Here is a 12,740-nt window from a genome sequence, read left to right on the forward strand (position 1 = left end):
GAATCATTGAATGAAATTACCTCAATCAAGGTAGCTATTACATCACTAGACCTTTTTAATTTATAAAGATTGACGTTTTGAAAAGAAATGAGTGTTTCGAGTTAAAGTTATTCAAGTTCCCTTTGACGTCACGAAGAGTGTTTTAATGAGTAAAGATTGAATCTTTGAATGAAATTACCTCAATCAAGGTACCTATTCTGTCACTAAACCTTTTTAATGTATAAAGATTGAATCTTTGAAAGAACATGAGAGTTTTGAGTTCAACTTATTCGAGTTACCTATGAAGTTGCGAAGAGTGTTTTAATGACTAAAGATTGAATCTTTAAATGAAAATAGCTCAATAAAGGTACTTATTTTGTTAGTAGACCTTTTTAATGTATAAAGACTGTATCTTTGAAAGAAATGGAGAGTTTTGAGTTAAACTTATTCACGTTCCCTGTAACGTCCCAAAGAGTGTTTTAATGAGTAAATATTGAATCTTTGAATGTAATTACCTCAATCAAGGTAGCTGTTATGTCACTAGACCTTTTTAATGTACAAAGATTGAATCTTGGAAAGAAAGTGAGAGTTTTGAGTTTAACTTATTCGAGTTACCTATGAAGTCGCGAAGAGTGTTTTAATGAATAAAGATTGAATCTTTGAATGAAAACACCTCAATAAAGGTACCTATTATGTTACTAGACCTTTTTAATATCTAAAGATTGAATCTTTGGAATAAAATGATAGTTCTGAGTTCAACTTATTCGATTTACCTATGAAGTCGTGAACAGTGTTTTAATGACTAAATAATGAATCTTTGAATGAAAATACCTTAGTAAAGGTACCTATTATGTTACAAGACCTTTTTAATGTATAAAGATTGAATCTTGGAAAGAAAATGACTGTTTTGAGTTAAACTTATTCGACTTCCCTATGACATCCCGAAGAGTATTTCAACGAGTAAAGATTGAATCTTTGATTGAAATTACTTGAATCAAGGGACTTATTTTGTCCCTGGACCTTTTATATATAAAGATTGAATCTTTAAAAAGAAGTGAGCGTTATGAGTTAAACCTATCCGAGTTCCCTATGACGTCCCGAATAGTGTTTTAACGCGTAAGGATTGAATCTTTGTATGAAATTACCTCAATAGAGGTACTTATTATGTCACTAGACCTTTTTAATGTATAAAGGTTCAAGCTTTGAAAGAAAATGAGAGTTTTGAATTAAACATATTCGAGTTCCCTGCGACGTCTCGAAGAGTGTTTTAAAGAGTAAATATTGAATCTTTGAATGAAATTACCTCAATCAAGGTACCTATTATGTCACTAGACCTTTTTAATGTATAAAGATTGAATATTTGTAAAGAACTACGAGTTTTGAGTTAAAGTTATTTGAGTTCCCTTTGACGTCACGAAGCGTGTTTTAATGAGTAAAGATTGAATCTTTGAACGAAATTATCTCAATCAATGTACCTATTATGTCAGTAGACCTTTTTAATGTATAAAGATGGAATCTTTGAAAAAAATGAGAGTATTGAGTTTAACTTATTCGAGTTACCTATGAAGTCGCGAAGAGTATTTTAATGACCAAAGATTGAATCTTCGAATGAAAATTCCTCAATACAGGAACCTATTGTGTTACTAGATCTTTTTGATGTATAAAGATTGAATCTTTGAAAGAAAATTAGAGTTTTGAGTTAAACTTATTCGAGTTCCTTTTGACATCCCGAAGAGTGTTTTAATGAATAAAGATTGAATCTTTGAATGAAATTACCTCAATCGAGGTACCTATTAAGTCACTAGAAATTTTTATTGTATAAAGATTGAATCTTTGAAAAGAAATGAGAGTTTTGAGTTAAAGTTATTCGAGTTCCCTTTGACATCACGAAGAGTGTTTTAATGAGTAAAGATTGAATCTTTGAATGAAATTACCTCAATCAAGGTACCTATTCTACCATTAGGCCTTTGTAATGTATGAAGCTTGAATCTTTGAAAGAAAATGAGTGTTTTGAGTTTAACTTATTCGAGTTACCTATGAAATCGCGAAGAGTGTTTTAATGAATGAAGATGGAATATTTGAACGAAAAATACCACAATAAAGGTACCAATTCTGTTACTAGACCTTTCCAATGTATAAAGATTGAATCTTTGAAAGAAAATGAGATTTTTGAGTTAAACTTAGTCGAGTTCCCTGTAACGTCCCGAAGAGTGTCTTAATGAGTAAAGATTGAATCATTGAATGAAATTACCTCAATCAAGGTAGCTATTACATCACTAGACCTTTTTAATTTATAAAGATTGACGTTTTGAAAAGAAATGAGTGTTTCGAGTTAAAGTTATTCAAGTTCCCTTTGACGTCACGAAGAGTGTTTTAATGAGTAAAGATTGAATCTTTGAATGAAATTACCTCAATCAAGGTACCTATTCTGTCACTAAACCTTTTTAATGTATAAAGATTGAATGTTTGAAAGAACATGAGAGTTTTGAGTTCAACTTATTCGAGTTACCTATGAAGTTGCGAAGAGTGTTTTAATGACTAAAGATTGAATCTTTGAATGAAAATACCTCAATAAAGGTACTTATTTTGTTAGTAGACCTTTTTAATGTATAAAGACTGTATCTTTGAAAGAAATGGAGAGTTTTGAGTTAAACTTATTCACTTTCCCTGTAACGTCCCAAAGAGTGTTTTACTGAGTAAATATTGAATCTTTGAATGTAATTACCTCAATCAAGGTAGCTGTTATGTCACTAGACCTTTTTAATGTACAAAGATTGAATCTTGGAAAGAAAGTGAGAGTTTTGAGTTTAACTTATTCGAGTTACCTATGAAGTCGCGAAGAGTGTTTTAATGAATAAAGATTGAATCTTTGAATGAAAACACCTCAATAAAGGTACCTATTATGTTACTAGACCTTTTTAATGTCTAAAGATTGAATCTTTGGAATAAAATGATAGTTCTGAGTTCAACTTATTCGATTTAACTATGAAGTCGTGAACAGTGTTTTAATGACTAAATAATGAATCTTTGAATGAAAATACCTTAGTAAAGGTACCTATTATGTTACAAGACCTTTTTTATGTATAAAGATTGAATCTTGGAAAGAAAATGACTGTTTTGAGTTAAACTTATTCGAGTTCCCTATGACATCCCGAAGAGTATTTCAACGAGTAAAGATTGAATCTTTGATTGAAATTACTTGAATCAAGGGACTTATTTTGTCCCTGGACCTTTTATATATAAAGATTGAATCTTTAAAAAGAAGTGAGCGTTATGAGTTAAACCTATCCGAGTTCCCTATGACATCCCGAATAGTGTTTTAACGCGTAAGGATTGAATCTTTGTATGAAATTACCTCAATAGAGGTACTTATTATGTCACTAGACCTTTTTAATGTATAAAGGTTCAAGCTTTGAAAGAAAATGAGAGTTTTGAGTTAAACATATTCGAGTTCCCCACGACGTCTCGAAGAGTGTTTTAAAGAGTAAATATTGAATCTTTGAATGAAATTACCTCAATCAAGGTACCTATTATGTCACTAGACCTTTTTAATGTATAAAGATTGAATATTTGTAAAGAACTACGAGTTTTGAGTTAAAGTTATTTGAGTTCCCTTTGACGTCACGAAGCGTGTTTTAATGAGTAAAGATTGAATCTTTGAACGAAATTATCTCAATCAATGTACATATTATGTCAGTAGACCTTTTTAATGTATAAAGATGGAATCTTTGAAAAAAATGAGAGTATTGAGTTTAACTTATTCGAGTTACCTATGAAGTCGCGAAGAGTGTTTTAATGACCAAAGATTGAATCTTCGAATGAAAATTCCTCAATACGGGAACCTATTATGTTACTAGATCTTTTTGATGTATAAAGATTGAATCTTTGAAAGAAAATTAGAGTTTTGAGTTAAACTTATTCGAGTTCCTTTTGACATCCCGAAGAGTGTTTTAATGAATAAAGATTGAATCTTTGAATGAAATTACCTCAATCGAGGTACCTATTAAGTCACTAGAAATTTTTATTGTATAAAGATTGAATCTTTGAAAAGAAATGAGAGTTTTGAGTTAAAGTTATTCGAGTTCCCTTTGACGTCACGAAGAGTGTTTTAATGAGTAAAGATTGAATCTTTGAATGAAATTACCTCAATCAAGGTACCTATTCTACCACTAGGCCTTTGTAATGTATGAAGATTTAATCTTTGAAAGAAAATGAGTGTTTTGAGTTTAACTTATTCGAGTTACCTATGAAATCGCGAAGAGTGTTTTAATGAATGAAGATGGAATCTTTGAATGAAAAATACCACAATAAAGGTACCAATTCTGTTACTAGACCTTTCCAATGTGTAAAGATTGAATCTTTGAAAGAAAATGAGATTTTTGAGTTAAACTTATTCGAGTTCCCTGTAACGTCCCGAAGAGTGTCTTAATGTGTAAAGATTGAATCATTGAATGAAATTACCTCAATCAAGGTAGCTATTACATCACTAGACCTTTTTAATTTATAAAGATTGACGTTTTGAAAAGAAATGAGTGTTTCGAGTTAAAGTTATTCAAGTTCCCTTTGACGTCACGAAGAGTGTTTTAATGAGTAAAGATTGAATCTTTGAATGAAATTAACTCAATCAAGGTACCTATTCTGTCACTAAACCTTTTTAATGTATAAAGATTGAATCTTTGAAAGAACATGAGAGTTTTGAGTTCAACTTATTCGAGTTACCTATGAAGTTGCGAAGAGTGTTTTAATGACTAAAGATTGAATCTTTGAATGAAAATACCTCAACAAAGGTACTTATTTTGTTAGTAGACCTTTTTAATGTATAAAGACTGTATCTTTGAAAGAAATGGAGAGTTTTGAGTTAAACTTATTCACGTTCCCTGTAACGTCCCAAAGAGTGTTTTAATGAGTAAATATTGAATCTTTGAATGTAATTACCTCAATCAAGGTAGCTGTTATGTCACTAGACCTTTTTAATGTACAAAGATTGAATCTTGGAAAGAAAGTGAGAGTTTTGAGTTTAACTTATTCGAGTTACCTATGAAGTCGCGAAGAGTGTTTTAATGAATAAAGATTGAATCTTTGAATGAAAACACCTCAATAAAGGTACCTATTATATTACTAGACCTTTTTAATGTCTAAAGATTGAATCTTTGGAATAAAATGATAGTTCTGAGTTCAACTTATTCGATTTACCTATGAAGTCGTGAACAGCGTTTTAATGACTAAATAATGAATCTTTGAATGAAAATACCTTAGTAAAGGTACCTATTATGTTACAAGACTTTTTTAATGAATAAAGATTGAATCTTGGAAAGAAAATGACTGTTTTGAGTTAAACTTATTCGAGTTCCCTAAGACATCCCGAAGAGTATTTCAACGAGTAAAGATTGAATCTTCGATTGAAATTACTTGAATCAAGGGACTTATTTTGTCCCTGGACCTTTTATATATAAAGATTGAATCTTTAAAAAGAAGTGAGCGTTATGAGTTAAACCTATCCGAGTTCCCTATGACGTCCCGAATAGTGTTTTAACGCGTAAGGATTGAATCTTTGTATGAAATTACCTCAATAGAGGTACTTATTATGTCACTAGACCTTTTTAATGTATAAAGGTTCAAGCTTTGAAAGAAAATGAGAGTTTTGAGTTAAACATATTCGAGTTCCCTGCGACGTCTCGAAGAGTGTTTTAAAGAGTAAATATTGAATCTTTGAATGAAATTACCTCAATCAAGGTTCCCAATTATGTCACTAGACCTTTTTAATATATAAAGATTGAATATTTGTAAAGAACTACGAGTTTTGAGTTAAAGTTATTTGAGTTCCCTTTGACGTCACGAAGCGTGTTTTAATGAGTAAAGATTGAATCTTTGAACGAAATTATCTCAATCAATGTACCTATTATGTCAGTAGACCTTTTTAATGTATAAAGATGGAATCTTTGAAAAAAATGAGAGTATTGAGTTTAACTTATTCGAGTTACCTACGAAGTCGCGAAGAGTGTTTTAATGACCAAATATTGAATCTTCGAATCAAAATTCCTCAATACAGGAACCTATTATGTTACTGGATCTTTTTGATGTATAAAGATTGAATCTTTGAAAGAAAATTAGAGTTTTGAGTTAAACTTATTCGAGTTCCTTTTGACATCCCGAAGAGTGTTTTAATGAATAAAGATTGAATCTTTGAAAGAAATTACCTCAATCGAGGTACCTATTAAGTCACTAGAAATTTTTATTGTATAAAGATTGAATCTTTGAAAAGAAATGAGAGTTTTGAGTTAAAGTTATTCTAGTTCCCTTTGACGTCACGAAGAGTGTTTTAATGAGTAAAGATTGAATCTTTGAATGAAATTACCTCAATCAAGGTACCTATTCTACCACTAGGCCTTTGTAATGTATGAAGATTGAATCTTTGAAAGAAAATGAGTGTTTTGAGTTTAACTTATTCGAGTTACCTATGAAATCGCGAAGAGTGTTTTAATGAATGAAGATGGAATCTTTGAATGAAAAATACCACAATAAAGGTACCAATTCTGTTACTAGACCTTTCCAATGTATAAAGATTGAATCTTTGAAAGAAAATGAGATTTTTGAGTTAAACTTATTCGAGTTCCCTATAACGTCCCGAAGAGTGTCTTAATGAGTAAAGATTGAATCATTGAATGAAATTACCTCAATCAAGGTAGCTATTACATCACTAGACCTTTTTAATTTATAAAGATTGACGTTTTGAAAAGAAATGAGTGTTTCTAGTTAAAGTTATTCAAGTTCCCTTTGACGTCACGAAGAGTGTTTTAATGAGTAAAGATTGAATCTTTGAATGAAATTAACTCAATCAAGGTACCTATTCTGTCACTAAACCTTTTTAATGTATAAAGATTGAATCTTTGAAAGAGCATGAGAGTTTTGAGTTCAACTTATTCGAGTTACCTATGAAGTTGCGAAGAGTGTTTTAATGACTAAAGACTGAATCTTTGAATGAAAATACCTCAACAAAGGTACTTATTTTGTTAGTAGACCTTTTTAATGTATAAAGACTGTATCTTTGAAAGAAATGGAGAGTTTTGAGTTAAACTTATTCACGTTCCCTGTAACGTCCCAAAGAGTGTTTTAATGAGTAAATATTGAATCTTTGAATGTAATTACCTCAATCAAAGTAGCTGTTATGTCACTAGACCTTTTTAATGTACAAAGATTGAATCTTGGAAAGAAAGTGAGAGTTTTGAGTTTAACTTATTCGAGTTACCTATGAAGTCGCGAAGAGTGTTTTAATGAATAAAGATTGAATCTTTGAATGAAAACACCTCAATAAAGGTACCTATTATGTTACTAGACCTTTTTAATGTCTAAAGATTGAATCTTTGGAATAAAATGATAGTTCTGAGTTCAACTTATTCGATTTACCTATGAAGTCGTGAACAGTGTTTTAATGACTAAATAATGAATCTTTGAATGAAAATACCTTAGTAAAGGTACCTATTATGTTACAAGACTTTTTTCATGTATAAAGATTGAATCTTGGAAAGAAAATGACTGTTTTGAGTTAAACTTATTCGAGTTCCCTATGACATCCCGAAGAGTATTTCAACGAGTAAAGATTGAATCTTCGATTGAAATTACTTGAATCAAGGGGCTTATTTTGTCCCTCGACCTTTTATATATAAAGATTGAATCTTTAAAAAGAAGTGAGCGTTATGAGTTAAACCTATCCGAGTTCCCTATGACGTCCCGAATAGTGTTTTAACGCGTAAGGATTGAATCTTTGTATGAAATTACCTCAATAGAGGTACTTATTATGTCACTAGACCTTTTTAATGTATAAAGGTTCAAGCTTTGAAAGAAAATGAGAGTTTTGAGTTAAACATATTCGAGTTCCCTGCGACGTCTCGAAGAGTGTTTTAAAGAGTAAATATTGAATCTTTGAATGAAATTACCTCAATCAAGGTACCTATTATGTCACTAGACCTTTTTAATATATAAAGATTGAATATTTGTAAAGAACTACGAGTTTTGAGTTAAAGTTATTTGAGTTCCCTTTGACGTCACGAAGCGTGTTTTAATGAGTAAAGATTGAATCTTTGAACGAAATTATCTCAATCAATGTACCTATTATGTCAATAGACCTTTTTAATGTATAAAGATGGAATCTTTGAAAAAAATGAGAGTATTGAGTTTAACTTATTCGAGTTACCTATGAAGTCGCGAAGAGTGTTTTAATGACCAAATATTGAATCTTCGAATAAAAATTCCTCAATACAGGAACCTATTATGTTACTGGATCTTTTTGATGTATAAAGATTGAATCTTTGAAAGAAAATTAGAGTTTTGAGTTAAACTTATTCGAGTTCCTTTTGACATCCTGAAGAGTGTTTTAATGAATAAAGATTGAATCTTTGAATGAAATTACCTCAATCGAGGTACCTATTAAGTCACTAGAAGAGTGTTTTAATGAGTAAAGATTGAATCTTTGAATGAAATTACCTCAATCAAGGTACCTATTCTACCATTAGGCCTTTGTAATGTATGAAGATTGAATCTTTGAAAGAAAATGAGTGTTTTGAGTTTAACTTATTCGAGTTACCTATGAAATCGCGAAGAGTGTTTTAATGAATGAAGATGGAATCTTTGAATGAAAAATACCACAATAAAGGTACCAATTCTGTTACTAGACCTTTCCAATGTATAAAGATTGAATCTTTGAAAGAAAATGAGATTTTTGAGTTAAACTTATTCGAGTTCCCTGTAACGTCCCGAAGAGTGTCTTAATGAGTAAAGATTGAATCATTGAATGAAATTACCTCAATCAAGGTAGCTATTACATTACTAGACCTTTTTAATTTATAAAGATTGACGTTTTGAAAAGAAATGAGTGTTTCGAGTTAAAGTTATTCAAGTTCCCTTTGACGTCACGAAGAGTGTTTTAATGAGTAAAGATTGAATCTTTGAATGAAATTACCTCAATCAAGGTACCTATTCTGTCACTAAACCTTTTTAATGTATAAAGATTGAATCTTTGAAAGAACATGAGAGTTTTGAGTTCAACTTATTCGAGTTACCTATGAAGTTGCGAAGAGTGTTTTAATGACTAAAGATTGAATCTTTGAATGAAAATACCTCAATAAAGGTACTTATTTTGTTAGTAGACCTTTTTAATGTATAAAGACTGTATCTTTGAAAGAAATTGAGAGTTTTGAGTTAAACTTATTCACTTTCCCTGTAACGTCCCAAAGAGTATTTTAATGAGTAAATATTGAATCTTTGAATGTAATTACCTCAATGAAGGTAGCTGTTATGTCACTAGACCTTTTTAATGTACAAAGATTGAATCTTGGAAAGAAAGTGAGAGTTTTGAGTTTAACTTATTCGAGTTACCTATGAAGTCGCGAAGAGTGTTTTAATGAATAAAGATTGAATCTTTGAATGAAAACACCTCAATAAAGGTACCTATTATGTTACTAGACCTTTTTAATGTCTAAAGATTGAATCTTTGGAATAAAATGATAGTTCTGAGTTCAACTTATTCGATTTACCTATGAAGTCGTGAACAGTGTTTTAATGACTAAATAATGAATCTTTGAATGAAAATACCTTAGTAAAGGTACCTATTATGTTACAAGACCTTTTTAATGTACAAAGATTGAATCTTGGAAAGAAAATGACTGTTTTGAGTTAAACTTATTCGAGTTCCCTATGACATCCCGAAGAGTATTTCAACGAGTAAAGATTGAATCTTGGATAGAAATTACTTGAATCAAGGGACTTATTTTGTCCCTGGACCTTTTATATATAAAGATTGAATCTTTAAAAAGAAGTGAGCGTTATGAGTTAAACCTATCCGAGTTCCCTATGACGTCCCGAATAGTGTTTTAACGCGTAAGGATTAAATATTTGTATGAAATTACCTCAATAGAGGTACTTATTATGTCACTAGACCTTTTTAATGTATAAAGGTTCAAGCTTTGAAAGAAAATGAGAGTTTTGAGTTAAACATATTCGAGTTCCCTGCGACGTCTCTAAGAGTGTTTTAAAGAGTAAATATTGAATCTTTGAATGAAATTACCTCAATCAAGGTACCTATTATGTCACTGGACCTTTTTAATGTATAAAGATTGAATATTTGTAAAGAACTACGAGTTTTGAGTTAAAGTTATTTGAGTTCCCTTTGACGTCACGAAGCGTGTTTTAAGGAGTAAATATTGAATCTTTGAACGAAATTATCTCAATCAATGTACCTATTATGTCAGTAGACCTTTTTAATGTATAAAGATGGAATCTTTGAAAAAAATGAGAGTATTGAGTTTAACTTATTCGAGTTACCTATGAAGTTCCGAAGAGTGTTTTAATGACCAAAGATTGAATCTTCGAATGAAAATTCCTCAATACAGGAACCTATTATGTTACTAGATCTTTTTGATGTATAAAGATTGAATCTTTGAAAGAAAATTAGAGTTTTGAGTTAAACTTATTCGAGTTCCTTTTGACATCCCGAAGAGTGTTTTAATGAATAAAGATTGAATCTTTGAATGAAATTACCTCAATCGAGGTACCTATTAAGTCACTATAAATTTTTATTGTATAAAGATTGAATCTTTGAAAAGAAATGAGAGTTTTGAGTTAAAGTTATTCGAGTTCCCTTTGACGTCACGAAGAGTGTTTTAATGAGTAAAGATTGAATCTTTGAATGAAATTACCTCAATCAAGGTACCTATTCTACCACTAGGCCTTTGTAATGTATGAAGATTGAATCTTTGAAAGAAAATGAGTGTCTTGAGTTTAACTTATTCGAGTTACCTATGAAATCGCGAAGAGTGTTTTAATGAATGAAGATGGAATCTTTGAATGAAAAATACCACAATAAAGGTACCAATTCTGTTACTAGACCTTTCCAATGTATAAAGATTGAATCTTTGAAAGAAAATGAGATTTTTGAGTTAAACTTATTCGAGTTCCCTGTAACGTCCCGAAGAGTGTCTTAATGAGTAAAGATTGAATCATTGAATGAAATTACCTCAATCAAGGTAGCTATTACATCACTAGACCTTTTTAATTTATAAAGATTGACGTTTTGAAAAGAAATGAGTGTTTCGAGTTAAAGTTATTCAAGTTCCCTTTGACGTCACGAAGAGTGTTTTAATGAGTAAAGATTGAATCTTTGAATGAAATTACCTCAATCAAGGTACCTATTCTGTCACTGAACCTTTTTAATGTATAAAGATTGAATCTTTGAAAGAACATGAGAGTTTTGAGTTCAACTTATTCGAGTTACCTATGAAGTTGCGAAGAGTGTTTTAATGACAAAAGATTGAATCTTTGAATGAAAATACCTCAATAAAGGTACTTATTTTGTTAGTAGACCTTTTTAATGTATAAAGACTGTATCTTTGAAAGAAATGGAGAGTTTTGAGTTAAACTTATTCACGTTCCCAGTAACGTCCCAAAGAGTGTTTTAATGAGTAAATATTGAATCTTTGAATGTAATTACCTCAATCAAGGTAGCTGTTATGTCACTAGACCTTTTTAATGTACAAAGATTGAATCTTGGAAAGAAAGTGAGTGTTTTGAGTTTAACTTATTCGAGTTACCTATGAAGTCGCGAAGAGTGTTTTAATGAATAAAGATTGAATCTTTGAATGAAAACACCTCAATAAAGGTACCTACTATGTTACTAGACCTTTTTTAATGTCTAAAGATTGAATCTTTGGAATAAAATGATAGTTCTGAGTTCAACTTATTCGATTTACCTATGAAGTCGTGAACAGTGTTTTAATGACTAAATAATGAATCTTTGAATGAAAATACCTTAGTAAAGGTGCCTATTATGTTACAAGACCTTTTTAATGTATAAAGATTGAATCTTGGAAAGAAAATGACTGTTTTGAGTTAAACTTATTCGAGTTCCCTATGACATCCCGAAGAGTATTTCAACGAGTAAAGATTGAATCTTTGATTGAAATTACTTGAATCAAGGGACTTATTTTGTCGCTGGACGTTTTATATATTAAGATTGAATCTTTAAAAAGAAGTGGGCGTTATGAGTTAAACCTATCCGAGTTCCCTATGACGTCCCGAATAGTGTTTTAACGTGTAAGGATTGAATCTTTATATGAAATTACCTCATTAGAGGTACTTATTATGTCACTAGACCTTTTTAATGTATAAAGGTTCAAGCTTTGAAAGAAAATGAGAGTTTTGAGTTAAACATATTCTAGTTCCCTGCGACATCTCGAAGAGTGTTTTAAAGAGTAAATATTGAATCTTCGAATGAAATTACCTCAATCAAGGTACCTATTATGTCACTAGACCTTTTTAATGTATAAGGATTGAATATTTGTAAAGAACTACGAGTTTTGGGTTAAAGTTATTTGAGTTCCCTTTGACGTCACGAAGCGTGTTTTAATGAGTAAAGATTGAATCTTTGAACGAAATTATCTCAATCAATGTACCTATTATGTCAGTAGACCTTTTTAATGTATAAAGATGGAATCTTTGAAAAAAATGAGAGTATTGAGTTTAACTTATTCGAGTTACCTATGAGTCTCGTAGAGTGTTTTAATGACCAAAGATTGAATCTTCGAATGAAAATTCCTCAATACAGGAACCTATTATGTTACTAGATCTTTTTGATGTATAAAGATTGAATCTTTGAAAGAAAATTAGAGTTTTAAGTTAAACTTATTCGAGTTCCTTTTGACATCCCGAAGTGTGTTTTAATGAATAAAGATTGAATCTTTGAATGAAATTACCTCAATCGAGGTACCTAT

The sequence above is a fragment of the Cornus florida genome, unplaced genomic scaffold, assembly GCF_030987335.1.
Source record: "Cornus florida cultivar Cherokee Brave unplaced genomic scaffold, ASM3098733v1 CherokeeBrave_3.0.0_Hap2_Chr03, whole genome shotgun sequence".
In the NCBI taxonomy this organism is placed as follows: Eukaryota; Viridiplantae; Streptophyta; class Magnoliopsida; order Cornales; family Cornaceae; genus Cornus; species Cornus florida.